Below are 17,355 nucleotides of genomic sequence, written 5' to 3'. Positions count from 1 at the left end.
TGGTCTTAGGAACTACAGACATCAACACAGACCCTGGCTATGGCAGGCCATGTATCTGTGTTACATTATGTATATATATGCATATTTGTGTGTGTGTGTGTGTGTGTGTGTGTGTGTGTGTGTGTGTGTGTGTGTGAGAGAGAGAGAGAGAGAGAGAGAGAGAGAGAGAGAGAGATGAGGTCTCACTATGCATCTGTGGCTGTCCTGGAACTCACTATGTAGGCCAGGCTGGCCTTAAACTCACAGAGGTCCACCTGCCTCTACCCCCGAGTACTACAGTTTAAAGGCATGAGCCACGATGTCCAGCAATACAACCCTTAAGAGAAGGCCTTGCTGTATAGGCCAGTACTATGGTTTGAATATAGAATGTCCCCCATATTGGAACACTTGGTGTCCAGGTAATGCCACTGTTTGGGAAGGTTACAGACCCTTTAAGGGGTGAAGCCCTGTTGGAGGGAGCATGTCACTGGGGGTGGGCTTTGGAGTTTCATAGCCTGGTCCCACATCTTGTTCTCTCTCTGCTTTCTGTATGGATGAAAAGTGGTCATCAAGATCTTTGCTCCTGTAACCCTACCTTCTCTCCCCGTTGTAATACCTTTTCCTACCCCAGTGGACTCTCTCTCTCTCTCTCTCTCTCTCTCTCTCTCTCTCTCTCTCTCTCTCTCTCTCTCTCTCTCAGACTGTAAGCCAAAATAAACCTTTTCTCGCCTAAGTAGCTTTCTGTCAGGGTATTTTATCACAACAATGGAAAGGAAGCTAACCCATCTAGGCTGGCCTCCAAATTGTGATTTTCCTGCCTCATCTTCCCAAGTACTAGTATTACATGCCTGGCTTAGCTTGAGTTTTGTTGACTGCAACTGTGGCTTAAGGTTTTTCCCCCATATTCATTATTAACCTTCAGGCAATATTGAATTTTTTCTTTTTATTAATGGCTATGTCATTCTTCTGAAAATTGAAAAAAAAAAAGATTTATGTGTGTGAGTATTTTATCTCCATGCCACATCCATGCAGGGCTCTTGGAGGCCAGAAGAGGATGTTGGATCTCCTGGAACTAGAGTTATAGACAGTAGTGAATTGCTATGTGAACCCTAGTCATCCTCAAGAGTAGTAAGTACTTTTAACCACTGAGCCACCTCTCCAGCCCCGACTCATTAAGCTTTAATCATCCTAACAAATACTTTTATGTTTTACCTTTCTGTTTCTGCATTATTGGTGATTCTTTCATTAAAAGTTTCAAAAGAAAGAAATTTCTCTTTTAAGTTTTATCTATATTTTATGTATGAGTGGTCTGCATGTATACCTGCGTGCCAGAAGAGGGCATTAGAGCAATCCTATTATAGATGGTTGTAAGCCATCAGGTGGTTGCTGGGAATTGAACTCAGGACTTTTTGAAGAGTAGCCAGTGCTCTTAACTAATGAGCTATCTCTCCAGCCCCCCAAAAAAAGAAATTTTAAGGATTAGCAATCGTATTAAAATTCACTGTGGAGTGAAAATTACTTGTGTGACTGCCTGCATTTATTTTATATATATATATATATATATATATATATATATATATATATATAATATATTTTTTTTTTATTCTGTGGGTAATGAAATTTTAGTAAAACATTTTATATACCAACAATAATTCTCCTTAAGAGTAGTGCTACAAGAGCAGCATAGGAAAAAAAATTATAGGTCCAGAATTCCCTGACGATTTGTAATATAGGTTGAGATAATTTTGACAAATTAAAAGGTCAGGGCAATGTTTATTCTACTTATATACTTAGTGATTAATGATCATTGTTTTAAATTACTTTATTCTCATCTGTATCTAATCTACTTTTGGCATTTAACTGGTGTGATATGTATGGTCTTCTGTGATTCAAAAAGCAAAACAAAACTATGATCAAGAGTAGTAAGTAAAGGAGAAAATTCCCCTTTTCATTATTTTGCTTAGATAATAAACCTTTAGGTAATCAAAGATTACCTAAAGTTCCCCTGGTAAGAGCTAGTTGACTCAAGCTGCATCACATGCCTCTTCTACCTAGCATTTGGTGGAAGAATCTTCCCAATTTGTCTTCAGAAATGAGAGGCATACTTGGATATTCTCCTAAAATTTGTGTCATGGTGGAATTCTGGGCAATAAAAAGTCTTATCCTTCTGTAATGTATAACCTTGATCTCTAGTAGTGGTATGATAAGTTTCTGGCAATTTATGAAGACACTCCTAGAAGTTGTTTCTCAACTCCCCACTAATATTTAGATTAATCTGGAAATTCATGAACCTTGAAGATCAATTATCTCAAGTTGGGCACCTATTGTATTGCCTTATAACTATTTTGTTCTGAGCTGTTCAGTCACACTAAGCAGACAATACGTTGTTAAAATTGTTTTAGATATCATATAGTCTACCAAAAGTCATACAAGAAATATATGGCAGCTTCAAATGGCCATGACATGTAAAACCCAAGTGTCTTAATTTGTCCTACATTCATAGGAGGGAATACTGCTAAGCAAGAAGAAAGTATTATTGTACACATATAACATGGATGACTGTTACCACAATTATGCTGAATAAGAGAGGACGCACACTCCTCAAGAGATGGTTCAGTTGTTAAGAGCACTTGCTACTCCTTGAGAGGACTTGAGTTCAATTCCCAGCATCCATGTCGGGCAGTCTTCACCAGCACCTATAACTCCAGCTCCAGGGGATCCGATATCCTGCCTCCCCAGGCATTCACACACGTGTGACATACACTCACAAACACACACAGTAATAAACCAAATCTACAAAAAAAGAGAAAGAAAGAAGGCAAAAGTGCACATAGTGCCTACTGATTCCATTAATAGATATTAAAACTAGACACTAGGTATAAAAAATAGGTGGGGGGCTGGAGAGATGGCTCAGAGGTTAAGAGCACCGACTGCTCTTCCAGAGGTCCTCAGTTCAATTCCCAGCACCCACATGATGGCTCACAACCATCTGTAATGAGATCTGGCACCCTCTTCTGTATACATAATAAATAAATAAATCTTAAAAAAAAAAAAGCTTTAAAAAAATAGGTGTGCGATTGATCTAGGGTAACAGATGAAGAAGATGAGGGATAAAGGACTAGAGTGGACACTAGAAAACATTTGGAGATGATGAATACATTTATGACTTCAGTTGAACAATGTTGTTGTAGATGTAGGTATATGTCAAAACAAAGTGATGGTTCCTAATTAGGGTTGTTGACATAAGACTATAAATAGAAGTATACATTAATCTAGGCTGGGTGGTGGTGGCACATGCCTTTAATCCCAGCACTCAGGAGGCAGAGGCAGGCGGATCTCTGTGAGTTCGAGGCCAGCCTGGGCTACCAAGTGAGTTCCAGGAAAAGGTGCAAAGCTACACAGAGAAACCCTGTCTTGAAAAACCAAAATAATAATAATAATAATAATAATAATAATAATAATAATAATAATAATGAAGTATACAGTAATCTTGTTTGGTTTTGAATTTAATTTTCAAAATTTAATTTTTTCATTTATTTAGTGATATGTATGTGTGTATATGTGAGGGTGCATGTATGTCATAGTGTACAAGTGATGGTCAGTTTTTTGCTTTCACTGTGGACTCTGGGGACTACACTTAGGTCATCAGGCTTGGCAACAGGGGCCCTTACTGCTTGGGCCACTGTCTGGTCCTAGCTTTGAATTTAAGCTCTTTTCCTCATAGGCTTATGTTTAGTGAAAGAAATGCTGTTTAGGAAAGGAAAGGCATTCTACCATAGAGCTGGATGGACTTGGTCTTATCCCGTTAGTTAATTTTTTTTTTCATTTTATCTGTCTTTATGACTATGAAATTATATGCTGACCATAAAAATAGAATGAAATAGTCTCCGTAATTTATGAATGATGTAACTTAAAATTTACTTAGCATACTCCAGGGTGAGTTTGAAATGGCTGTTAACACGCATGTGAGAGTATAAGGATCACTGTTAGAGGTGAACCTGAGAGCTTGTGGGCTGAAACGACATTCACAGGGGTGAAGACAGAGTTCAGTCAGCCAGCTATGAGAGTCTGAATTGCATTCTCCCCAGGTTGTGTCCACACATGATCAACTTATTTTCTAGACTCTTCCGTGCTGTTTGCCACAGAGATGGACATGGCAGACTGGCCACCTCATGTCCAAGCCTGGGCTCTTCGATGTGTCTTCCAGCAATTTAAGGGCTGGGGCGCTGTCACTGCGTTTTCAGAGTCTCCCGTAACTACTGCACTGGATGCAGACTTGGTTTTGCACAATTCATGAGGCAGAAGTCTTATACCTTTTCTTGGTTATGTGTATACTGGCAAACAAGACATGAAACTATGACTTTTTCTTTTCCTATAAAAAAAATTCTTTGTGAGATTTTCACACCCCCTCCCATTACCTTTTCTGCTGCTGAAATCCCTCCTCTCATCAAATAGCCTCCTATTTTGATATCATCTTTTAAACCACCGAGTGTAATTATATTTGTTTACATGAGCACAGTGAGGTCTTATTTGCTGGAACAAAGACAGCCTCGCAGTGGCTACATGACTGAAGAAATGATACCCCTGAGGACAACGGCAGTTTCATGTCCAGAAGACACTGTTTACAGCACTCCTGTGCACCCTCTGTCCCCTCCACTCTTTTGTTGGGGACTATTTTTTAAGTTGTGTTACTTTTGTCTATGTTGCATTTGTTTAACTCTGTGAAGCTGTGTTACTGTGCCTGTGTAAAACACCTGATGGTCTAGTAAAGAGCTGAATGGCCAATAGCAAGGAGGGAGAAAGGATAGGCAGGGCTGGCAGGCAGAGAGGATAAATAGGAGAAATCTGGGAGGAGAAAAGTAGCCAGAGAAGGAACAAGAGAGAATGAGAGGAGAACTTCAGGGGGCAGCCACCCAGCTACACAGCCAGACACGGAGTAAGAAGGAAAGAAAAGGTATACAGGAATAGATGACGATAAAATCCCCGAGGCCAAAGATGGGATAATTTTCTTTCTTTCTTTCTTTCTTTTTTTTTTTTTTTTGTTTTTTTGAGACAGGATTTCTTTGTGTAGTTTTGGTTCCTGTCCTGGCTCTCACTCTGTAGACCAGGCTGGCCTCGAACTCAAAGAAACTCTGCCTCCCGAGTGCTGGGATTAAAGGTGTGTGCCACCACTGCCCAGTTTACAGACATAAAGTTAGGAAAGGTAAGCTAAGACCAGGCATTTATAATTAATAATGTTTCTCCATGTGTGGTTTATTTGGGGTTTGGGTGGTGGGCCCCCCAAAAGAAAAAAAAAGCACCAATAACACTCTTTCTGGTCCATCTTTCAGGTTCCCTGAGCCTTAGAGGAGGTGATATAGCTGTCTGCTTAGGGCCAAACTCCACTCTCACTTATTCTCTGCATTGTGATCATTGTGAATCTCTGAACTAACTCCTGCAAAAACAAAACAACAAAAAAAACCTTTTTGGATGAAGGACAAGAGCTATTGTTCGAATCTTAGATGGTCTTTTAAGTAAACAAACAAACAAACAAACAAAAAACCCCATAGCCAGATATCAGGGTGAAAGCTGAAAGGTCAGAGAAGCAGAACAGCCAGCCACTAGTTCTTACCTCTATGAAATCCTCAGCCTCAAGAGAGTGAGTTTCTGTTTCCTCACACTTTATATTACCTTTCTCTGCCCTACCATATTACTTCCTGGGATTCAAAGCGTATGTCACCACTGCCTGGCTCTGTTATCAATCTCATATATCCCAGTGTGGCCTTGAACTCACAGAGATCCAGAAGGATCTCTGCCTCCCAAGTGATAGGATTAAAGGTGTGTGCCACCACTGGCTGAACTCTATGTCTAATCTAGTGGCTGGCTCTGATCCACAGGTTAAGTTTAGTAGGGTACACAATGTATCACCACAGAGCTCAGTACTGATCTTTGAGTATAAAGACAAATATCTAGGTGGTGGTTTGCCATCGCAGAAATGGGACTCTTCTGAAATATATTTAGCAACATTCCATAGTCTTATCTCCAGCTTCTTAAAAGTTTGGAAACAGCCGGGCGGTGGTGGCGCACGCCTTTAATCCCAGCACTCGGGAGGCAGAGGCAGGCGGATCTCTGTGAGTTCGAGGCCAGCCTGGGCTACCAAGTGAGTTCCAGGAAAGGCGCAAAGCTACACAGAGAAACCCTGTCTCGAAAATCCAAAAAAAAAAAAAAAAAAAAAAAAAAGTTTGGAAACAATACCAGCAAAGCTGGTAGTCTTATTTCAGTACCCTACAAATGACTTTATGGGATTTTTTTGGAGACTTATCCTGACCATAGAGTAGTGGTTCCCAACATTCCTAACGCTGTGACCCTTTCATACAGTTCCTCATGTTGTGATGACTCCCAACCATAAATTATGTTCATTGCTACTTCATAACTGTAATTTTGCTACCGTTATGAATTGTAATGTAAATATCTGATATGCCACCCATGTGAAATAGTCATTTGACTCCACAAAGGGGCTGCAACTCACATGTTGAGAACCACTGCCACAGAGGCTTGTAGACTCAGGATTTTCTTTTTGTTGCTGTTAAGTTCTCTCTCTCTCTCTCTCTCTCTCTCTCTTTGTTTATGTGTGCACGTAGCACATATACCATAGTGTGCATGTGAAGATCAGGATCTTTCCTTCCACCATGTAGATCCTGGGAATTAAGCTTAGATTGTCAGGTTTGGAGGCGGGCACGTTTACCCACTAAGTCATATTGGCTCCCCGCCCACCCCAGCATTCTTAGACCTGAATTCTTTGTTTCCCTGTACTCATACATCAATAACTCCATGCTAGGTAAAAGTTGCATTTCTCCTGCATTGTCAATTCTTGAGGTTCAGTTTAGAAGATCCTTTTAGGTACCTAGAAATTTTGCAAATTTGTAACTCTTATATATCTTAAAATAACTGGGTTGACTTATGTATCCTCCCTTGAGCCAGGAATAATTTAGCCAGTTCACGATAATCTGTACTGGAAAAGTTAGGATAGCGCACTAGGAGTATATGGCAGAGATTGCTAGGTATCCACCAATAGTCATTCTTCCTTTCCTCTCTTTCTTATAAGGATTCCCACTTTCACTTATCCAGGCCTTCTCTATTTCTCCATACTCCAGCTATGGGTATATGTGTTCATGTTAGCCAACAGGATGTGAACGGAAGGAACATACATCTCCTTCTGATGATGCCTTTGCTGTTTGCTTTGAGTGGCAGATGTACAGTGATGGAAGCTGGAGAAGCACCCTTGGACGCAATGGCAAAAACTCCCTGTTGGTGATGGATTGGCTGCTGTAGGAGTCTGGGACTCAGTGTATCTGGACCCACACATAAGACATAAATAAACCTCTGCCTTCCTTAAACTATTACATTTTCTACCTTCTCTTTATTTTAATGAACAGTCTAGATTGAAACATAAAGTAATACAAAGATGTGAGTGAGACCAAGTCTAAAAGTTCATGCCAGGGGATGGCAAGGTGGCTCTGTGGTTAAGAGTGTTTGTTGTACAATCATGAGGATTGAAGTCGGGATCTTAGCACATACTTAAAAGGCTAGGGGACTGGCCCATACCTGTAACTTCAGCTTTGAGTGCAGACTGAGATAAAAGATGCTGGAGCTCACTGGCTTCTAATCTAGCCAAGAAAACATTGGCTGTGCAGTGGAAATGGTACTTTTACCTATCATGGAGTTACCAATGTGCATTCGAATAAAGGAAAACAAAGAATTCAGGTCTAAGAATGCTGCCTGTGCAGACTGGCAATGTGTCCCCCAAGTTCAGGATGAGCCCCTACCTCAAAGGCATAGGCTGAAAGTGACAGAAGAGGGCCCTGACACCCCGTTTCTGGCCTCTATGCCCAAGTACATGAATGCACAATACAGATATACAAATATGTAAATAAATGAGTAAATCTTGAAATATTTAAGTGGAGTCAGTAGGTAAAGCTGCCTGCTGCCAAGCCTTGACCTCAGTTCCATTTCCAGGACCTACTTTGTAGAAAGAGGGAACTGGCTCTTGGACTTATTTTCTGATGTGGTATGCTTGCATGTACACACATAAATAACTGTAACTATAAAAGTATAAAGACATCTTCAGGCCAGCCATGGCAGCACTTACCTTTAATCCCAGCCCTCAGGCATCAGAGGCAGATGTCCCTATGTGAGTCTGAGGCCTCCTCTCCTCCAGTAGTTTCTAACTTTTATAAATGATAAGAATTATTATTTTAGTGGAGATGGTGTTTATTGAGATTTACCTGATTATACCCTTCCCACACTTACTTTATCTGAGGCTTCCTTTTGATCTATTGTCCTTTCTCTTTGTTATATTCTTTAGCATAGTTCTCACTTTACGTAGTCTTGACTTTCCTGAGAAGGCACTTGGAATATGGGAGGAAATTTTGTCATTAAGATGGCTAGGAGGCAATGACCAGCACCTACAGTGTAGGATAGGGATACTAAGCATCTTAAAATACACACAAGGCAATCTCACCCACTCCAAGGAATGTTCTGGTTTCTAAATTTTTTTCCTGTGGCTCCCCAGACAGTTTCAGGACCTTGTCAATGCTAAGGATGTACTCTTCCACTGAGCTAAGCCACAGACCCTCTTATATTACTTTTAATAGTCTGCTGGTCATTCATATAGATTAAAATGATCTTCTCACATATCTGAATGTGGTGATATTTTATTTATTTGTGCTTTAATAAAGCTTGCCTGGAGATCAAGGGGAAAATGCCAGCCATTTTCAGTAAATAGGAAGTCAGGCAGAATAAGCCCTTAATCTGATCACTTATCAGGCAGGGTCTCTGTGTGTTCAAGGCCTTACTAAGGAACAGAGCCAAGCATGGTGACACACGCCTTTAATCCCAGTACCAACCATAGAGATTTGGAGGTCTCTACAGACAGACAGTGACAAGGAAGCGGGGTAGCTGGGCTAAGATAGCCATTGAGAGGGCAGAACAGCAAGGCTATAAAGGCGTGGGTAAGACAGGAAGTAGCTTGCATTTGGAAGTTGCAGAGTTGGTGAGGTAAGGTTGGTTGGTGGCTCTCACTATTTCCCTGATCTCTCTAAGGCTTTCATCCCTATATTTCGCTCCATGTTTTTATTTAATAAGACCATTTAGAAATTCATCTACATCTGAATCCAGATACAAATCCATTTATATGTAAATACAGTTGTCACAACTATACTAAAAATTTCAGGAATGAAAAAAATATATAAATTATGGGAAGTATGTTTTTTTTATCTTCTGGGTTTTATCAAGTGTCTTTATTCAGTATGCCAGGAAAATCATGTCACTACAGGTTTCTTTTTTTTAAGATTTATTTATTTATGTACTTCATGTATATGGGTGTTTTGTCTGTATGTACATTTGCACCTTAGAAGAAGGCATCACATCCCAGAGACTACAGTTTTAGATGGCTGTGAGCCACCACGTGGGAGCTGGGAATTAACTCAGGAAGAGCAGCCCTGGGCTTCCTTTTTAAATTCAGATTTCATTGGTTTTCTTTTCCTTCTAATTATGGTGGCATATATTTACAGGCTAGAAAGTGATGCTATGTGTTTTGAGTGGACCTAGAATGATTAATTCAAGATGAGTTACCTACTTATCTTAATATTTAACGTTTTGTGGTGATACTGAGTTTTATTCTTGGTCATACTGAAATGTACAGCATTCACAGTATGTACAGTAGCTATATTGACTACACTGTGCAATAAAGCCGTGTTAGCATTTTGTTGCTGTAACAAACATTTCAAAGGAGGAATGGTTTATACTGTTTCGTGGTTCTGAAGGTTTCTTTCCATGGTCACCTGGCTCTCTACTTTTGGACATCTGTTCTGGTGAGACTTAACATCACAGTGGGGAGCACCCGGTGGGCCAAAAACTGCTAATCTCATGTAGGCTGCAGGGCAAATAAAGAGATAGAAAGAAGACAGAGTTTGAAAACACCCTGTATGGGCAGGCCTTCGAGAGTGTCTTAGTTAACTTTAACCATTGACACAGCCTGGATCTGAGGAGGGAGCATTGACTGAGGAATTTCCTAGGTCAGGTTTGCTTGTGGGCATGTCTACGCTGGATCATGTTGATTATTCATTGATGCAGAAGATCCTACGCCATTGTGGGCCATACTGTTCCTAGGCAGGTGGTCCCAGGCTGAAAAAGAAAGGCTGAGCTCCAGGAATACTGTTGAAGAGAGGGGGGAAGGATTGTAGGAGCCAGAGGGGTCAGGGACACCACAAGAAAACCCACAGAAACAACTAACCCGGGCTCATAGGACCTCACAGAGTCTGAACCAACAACCAGGGAACCTGCATGGCGGCTCTACATGACCTCTCCATATATGTGACAGTTGTGTAGCTTGGTCTACTTGTGGGACTCCTAACAGTGGGAGCAGGGGTTGTCCCTAACGTTTTGGCTGGCTTTTGGTAACCCATGTCTCATACTGGGTTGCTTTGTCTAGCCTTAATACAAGGGGAGGAGCTTAGTCCCTACCTTACCTTGATATGCTATGTTTTGTTGATGTCCATGGGAGGCCTTCTCTTTTCTGAACAGAAGCAGAAGGAGTGGATTGGGGATGGTGATAGAGAGGAGGTGGGTGGAGCAACTGGGAGGAGAGGAAGAAGGAGTCAGGAAGCAAAATAAATCCAAGACCAAGTACCTCCATATGTATTAAGGCTGGGCAAAGCAACCCAGTATGAGGAGTATGGTCCCAAAGGCCAGTAAAAGAGTTGAAGACTGCCCTTGTTCCCACTGTTAGGAGTCCCACAAGAGGATCAGGTTGCACAACTGTCACATATATGGAGAGTGCCCAGGTCAGTTTTATGCAGGCCCCCTGGTTGTCGGTTCAGTCTCTGTGAGCTCCTATGCACCCAGGTTAGTTGATTTGTGTGTTTTCTTGTGGTGTCCTTGACCCCTCTGGCTCCTACAGTCTTTTCTCCTCCTCTTCAGAAGGATTTACCAACCTCTGCCTGATGTTTCACTGTGGGTCTGCATCTGTTTCCTTCTGTTGCTGGATGATACCTCTCTGATGACAATTGGGCTAGTCTATTGTGACCACCAATCTGGTCACAGTAGACTGACAGTTCAGGTACATATCCACTATTGATTCTTTGTTAAAAATCAGGTATCCATAGGTATGTGGATTTATGTCTGGGTCTTTGATTCTATTCCATTCCATTGATCCATCTGTTTGTTTTTATGCTAATACCACAGGTTTTTTTTTTTTTTTTTTTTTTTTTTTTTTTTTTTTTTTTTTGGTTTTTCGAGACAGGGTTTCTCTGTGTAGCTTTGCGCCTTTCCTGGAGCTCACTTGGTAGCCCAGGCTGGCCTCGAACTCACCAAGATCCGCCTGGCTCTGCCTCCCGAGTGCTGGGATTAAAGGCGTGTGCCACCACCGCCCGGCGGGTTTTTTTTTTTTTTTAATTATTTCTATAGCTGTGTAGTATGGTTTGAAATCATGGATGATAATATCTCTAGTTTTTTTAATTTATTGCTGTGGGATGATCCTTCTATACACTGTGAATATGTGTTACTCTCATTGGTTAATAATAAAGCTGTTTGACCTATAGCAAGGCAGGATAAAATTAGGTGGGACAATCAAACTAAGGACTTGGGTGAAGAAAGGTGGAAAGATGCCAGCAAGATGCCCAAGAAGCAAGAAGCTAGAGGAGTGGTAAAGCCATGGGCCATGTGGCAATACATGGATTAATAGAAATGGGTTAATTTAAATGTAACAGCTAGTTAAAAAAAGTCTCAGCTATCAGCTGAGCATTTTGTAATTAATATAAGCTCTTGTGTGTTTATTTGGGACTGGGTGTTTGGGACAGAAAAACTCTGCCTCTGTTTACATTGTATAAGATTGTTTTAGCTATCCTGGGTGTTTTTTTGTTTTTCCATATGAAGTTGAATATTGTTTTTTCAAGGTCTGTAAAGAATTGTGTTGGGAGTTTTATTGGGGATTGCATTGAATCTGTAGGTTGCTTTTGGTAAGAATGACAGTTTTACTATGTCAATCCTACCAATCTTTGAGTATGAGAGATCTCCTACTATCTTCTTCAGTTTCTTTTTCCAAAGAATTGAAACTCTTGTCATACAGGTTTTTCACTTGCTTTGTTAGCATTACCCCAAGGTATTTTATATTATTTGTAAATGTTATTATAAAGGGCATTGATTCTCTAATTTCTTTCTCAGCTTGTTTATCATTTGTATATAGGAGGGCTATTGATTTTGTTAGGTTAATCTTGTATCCAATCACTTGACTAAAGGTGTTTATCAGCTGTAGGAATTCCCTGGTAGAGTTTTTGGGGTAGCTTATATATACTATCATATCATCTGCAAATAATACTTCAACTTCTTCCTTTCCAATTTGTATCCCTTTGATCTCCTTTTGTTGTCTTATTGCTCTAGCTAGAACTTCAAGTACTATATTGAATAAATATGGGGACAGCAGACAGCCTTGTTTTGTTAATGATTTTAGTGGAATTGCTTTGAATTTCTCTCCATTTATTTTGATGTTGGCTGTTGGCTTGCTGTAAATTGCCTTTATTATGATTAGGGGTGTTCCTTGTATTCCTGATCTCTTTAGGACCTTTATCATGAAGGAATGCTGGATTTTGTTAAAGGCTTTTTCAGCATCTAATGAGATGATCATGTTTTTTTTTTTTTTCTTTCAGTTTGTTTATATGGTGTATTACATTGACTGACTTTAGTATGTTGAACCATCCTTGCATCTCTAGGATGAAGCCTACTTGGTCATGGTGGATAATGTTTTTGATGTATTCTTGGATTCATTTTGCCAGCATTTTATTGAGTATTTTTATATCAATGTTCATGAGAGAGATTGGTCTGTAATTCTCTTTCTTTGTTGCATCTTTGTGTGGTTTGGGTATCAGGGTAAGTATAGCTTCGTAAGAAAGAGTTTGGTAATGTTCCTTCTATTTCTATTGCGTGGAACAATTTGAAGAGTATTGGAATTAGCTCTTCTTTGAAAAATTGATAGAATTCTGTCCTGAAGCCCCCTGGTCCTGGGCTTTTTTTGGTTGGGAGACTTTTAATGGCTGTTTCTATTTCCTTAGGGGTTATTGGTCTATTTAAATAGTTTATCTGTTCTTGATTTAACTTTGGTATGTGGTACCTATCCAGAAAAATTTCCATTTCTTTCAGATTTTTCAATTTTGTGGAGTACAGGTTTTTGAAGTATGTCCTGATGATTCTCTGGATTTCCTCATTGTCTGTTGTTATGTCTCCTTTTTCATTTCTGATTTTGTTTATTTGGATGCTCTCTTTCTCTGCCTTTTGGGTAATTTGGAGAGGGCTTGTGTATTTTGTTGATTTTCTCAAAAAAAACCAACTCTTTCTTTCATTGATTCTTTGTATTGTTCTCTTTCTATTTTATTAATTTCAGCCCTCCATTTGTTTATTTCCTGGTGTCTATTCCTCCTGGGTGAGTTTGCTTTTTTGTTCTAGAGCTTTCAGGTGTGCCGTTAAGTCACTAGTGTGAGATTTTTCCATCTTTATTTGGGCATTTAGTGCTATAAAATTTTCTCTTAGCACTGCTTTCATAGTGTCCCATAAGTTGGGGTATGTTGTATATTCATTTTCATTGAATTCTAGGAAATCTTTAATTTTTTTCTTTTTTGAATCATTGGTGATTCAGTTGGCCATTATTCAGTTTCCATGTGATTGTAGGCTTTCTGTAATTTTTGTTGTTGTTGAAATCTAACTTTAAGTTATGGTGGTCCAATAAAACACAGGTCCAATAAAATGCAATTTTGTGTGTCTGGTAAGAATTGCTCAGAATTGCTTGTTGAGAATTTTAGAGAGGGTTCCATGGGGTGCTGAGAAGAAGATATATATTTTTTTTGTTAGGGTGGAATGTTCTGTAGATATCTATTAAGTTCATTTGTGTTATAATGTGTATTAGTTCCCTTATTTCTTTGTTAAGTTTCTGTCTGGCAGACCTGTCCATTGGTGAGAGGGGAGTTGTCTCCCACTACTAGTGTGTGGGGTTTGATGTGCAGTTTAAGCTTTAGTAGTGTTTCTTTTACAAATGTGGTTGCCTTGTATTTGGGGTATAAATGTTCAGAAGTGAGACTTCATCTTGGTCGATTTTCCCTGTGATAAATATGAAATGTCCTTCCTAATCTCATTCAATTGATTTTAGTTTGAAGTCTATTTTATTAGATATTAGGATAGCTATATCGGCTTGCTTCTTAAGTCCATTTGATTGGAAAGTCTTTTCCCAGCCTTTTACTCTGAGGTAGTGTCTGTCTTTGAATTTGAGGTGTGTTTCTTGTATCCAGAAGAAAGATGGACCATATTTTCATGCCCCTTCTGTTAGCCTGTGTCTTTTTATAGGCGAATTGAGGTCATTGATTATAATGAATATTAATGACTAATGATTGTTAATTCCTGTTATTTTTGGTGATAGTGTTGTGTGTGTCCTTTTTTTGGTATTTGTTGGTGTGGGATTATCTATTGCCTGTGTTTTCATGGGTATATCTAACTTCCTTGGGTTGGATTTTTCCTTCCAGTGTTTTCTGTAGGGCTAAATTTGTGGATAAGTATTGTTTAAATCTGGTTTTATCGTGGAATATTTGGTTTACTCCGTCTATGGTTATTGAGAGTTTTGCTGGGTATAATAGTCTGGGTTGCCATCCATGGTCTCATTGTGTCTGCATAACATCTGTTCAGGACCTTCTGGCTTTCAGTATCCATTGAAAAGTCAGGTGTTATTCTGATGGGTACGACTTTATAGGTTACTTGGCCTTTTTCCTTTGCAGCTCTTAATATTTTTTTTTTTTGTTTATTATGTATGTGTAGTGGTTTGATTATTATGTGGTGAGGGGACTTTTTTTTTGGATCCAGTCTATTTGGTATTCTGTAAGCCTCTTGTATCTTCATAGGCATTTCCTTCTTTAGGTTGTGAAAGTTTTTTTCTATAATTTTGTTGAATATATTTGTTGTGCCTTTGAGTTGGTCTTCTTCTTCTTCTTCTTCTTCTTCTTCTTCTTCTTCTTCTTCTTCTTCTTCTTCTTCCTCTTCTTCTTCTTCTATCCCTGTTATTCTTAGGTTTGGTCTTTTCATGGTGTCTCAAATTTCCTGGATGTTTTGTGTTATGACTTTATTGGCGTTAGTGTTTTCTTTGACTGATGAATCTATTTCCTCTATTGTGTCTTCAATGCCAGAGATTCTCTTCTATCTCTTATAGTCTATTGGTTATGCTTGCATCTGTAGTTCCTGTTCATTTACTCAGATTTTCCATTTCCAGCATTCCCTCAGTTTGTATCTTCTTTATTGTCTCTATTTCAGTTTTCAAATCATGAATTGTCTCCTTCACCTGTTTAATTGCTTGTACTTGGCTTTAAGGGATTTACTGAATTCTTCCAATTTTTTGTTTTTTTCCTTGATTTATTTAAGGGAAAATTTCATTTCCTCTTCAAAGGCCTCTATCATCTTCTTAAAGTCATTCTTAAGGTTGATTTCTTCTGCTTATTCTGTGTTGGGATGTTCAGGTCTTACTGATGTAGATCCACTAGATTCTGATGGTGCCATATTGATATTTATGTGGTTGACTGTATTTTTGCACTGGCATCTACCCATCTCTACCTCCATTAGGTGCAAGTGGTGTTTGTGTCTGAGGGAGCCTCTCTTGGTCCGATTGATACTGTTGGTCCAATGGGAGCTCTTGGTCTAATGGGGGCTCTTGGTCTAATACGTGCTGATGGACTCTCTGTCTCAGGGAGAAGTTCTTAGTCCAACTGGCACTGGTAGGCTCTGTCTCAGGGATCAGCTGCAGTCTCGGAGGGTCTAGGGAATAACTTGAAGAGGTGGGTGAAAAGAGAATACAGGAGCCGAAGGTTGGAGAGGATTTCTTTGAGACAGTGTATCTAGGACATAGCACAGACACTATACTTAGGAACTCACTGAAGCTGTGGTTATTTGCACAAGACCTGCACAAAACTGGCCTTTGGCTGGTCTTATCCTGTATGGCCTAGGAGCTCATGAGGCCCTACCTCTCACTGGGAGTCTATATGCTAGAAATGGGTGCTGAAGGGGAAGGTGTAATTTTCTTCAGTGGTATTGCCACTAATAAATTACTCATATTTCAGTAAACAACCCCTCCCCCAAAATGCTCACGCAGGCAACTGTAAGTAAACTCAGTGGGTCAATGGGAAACTGAAAGTCATCAGAATAGGAGGGAGTTTGTTGGGAAGAAGGGTTTCAGTGGGTGAGAGTGCAGATAAAAGAAGGGAATGGGGATGGAAATCAGTGTATACATGTATGAAATTGTTAAAGAATAAAAAAGATGAAAGCTAATTTTTATACTAAAAAGCAAGCAAAGAACCTAAAAAAGAAAACAAAGAAATTTATTTTCTGACTAAATATACTTCCATAGCTGGAAAGAAATGTCTGTTTTCCTGGAAGCACTAGCATGGGCAGGAGAATTACTGAATCTGGCTAACCTGAGAAGTGTATCTGGTATGAGGAGAGAATATATGGCTGGGTTTGAGAAGTTTATTGACATTAAAACATTCATCAGTGGGTTGGGGCTGTTCTGTAGCTCTTGGTATCTGAAAAATAAACATGTTCAAACTCCCGTACTTTTCATGTCCAACGATGTTCTGTTTCTTCGGAGATCAGACGAGATCGGGCGCGTTCAGGGTGGTATGGCCGTAGACGATGTTCTGTTTCTTTTGAACTCCCTACTGGATTATGAACAGAATCTTAGGTTTCCACAGCAACTTCCACCACCAATCCCTTTCTTTTATACATATTGTAATTTCATGTGTATAACGTCTTAGATCATATTCACCTCCACTACTCCATCTCCCCACTCCCTTCCTTCTTTTAAAAATATTGATTGTAAAAATTACTTTACGTGTATAATGTTTGCATGCATGTATGTCTGTGAACCACAGATGTGCAGTGCCCACAGAGGCGAGACAGGGCATCAGATCCCCTGGAACTGGACTTACAGAAGGTTGTGAGCCACCATGTGGGTGCTGGAAATTGAACCCGGGTCCTCTGGAATAGCAGCCAGTGTTCTTAACCACCAACCTACCTCTCCAGACCTAAAAAATCAAAACAAACAACAAAATACCGAGTCCACTTTTTTTTCTGTCAGTCTCATGGACGTTGCGTCATCCATTTGAGCATGGCCACACCCTGAAAGACAACTGACTCTCTAGCTCCCAGAAGCCATTTGTCCCTAGCTCCTTAGCTAGGGACGAGGGTTCGAGAGCTGCTTCCAGTCTGTCACGGGGCATTTCTTTAGTAACTGCCCCGTAGTGAATTATTAATTTCTTATCTGTCACCATAGGAAGGGCCATCTTCACAGGCAGGCGGTGCTTGGTAAGCTGCAGC

This window comes from Peromyscus maniculatus, chromosome 16, assembly GCF_049852395.1.
Source record: "Peromyscus maniculatus bairdii isolate BWxNUB_F1_BW_parent chromosome 16, HU_Pman_BW_mat_3.1, whole genome shotgun sequence".
NCBI lineage: Eukaryota > Metazoa > Chordata > Mammalia > Rodentia > Cricetidae > Peromyscus > Peromyscus maniculatus.
The sequence above is the reverse complement of the archived record's forward strand: the minus strand, read 5'-3'. Positions refer to the sequence as shown.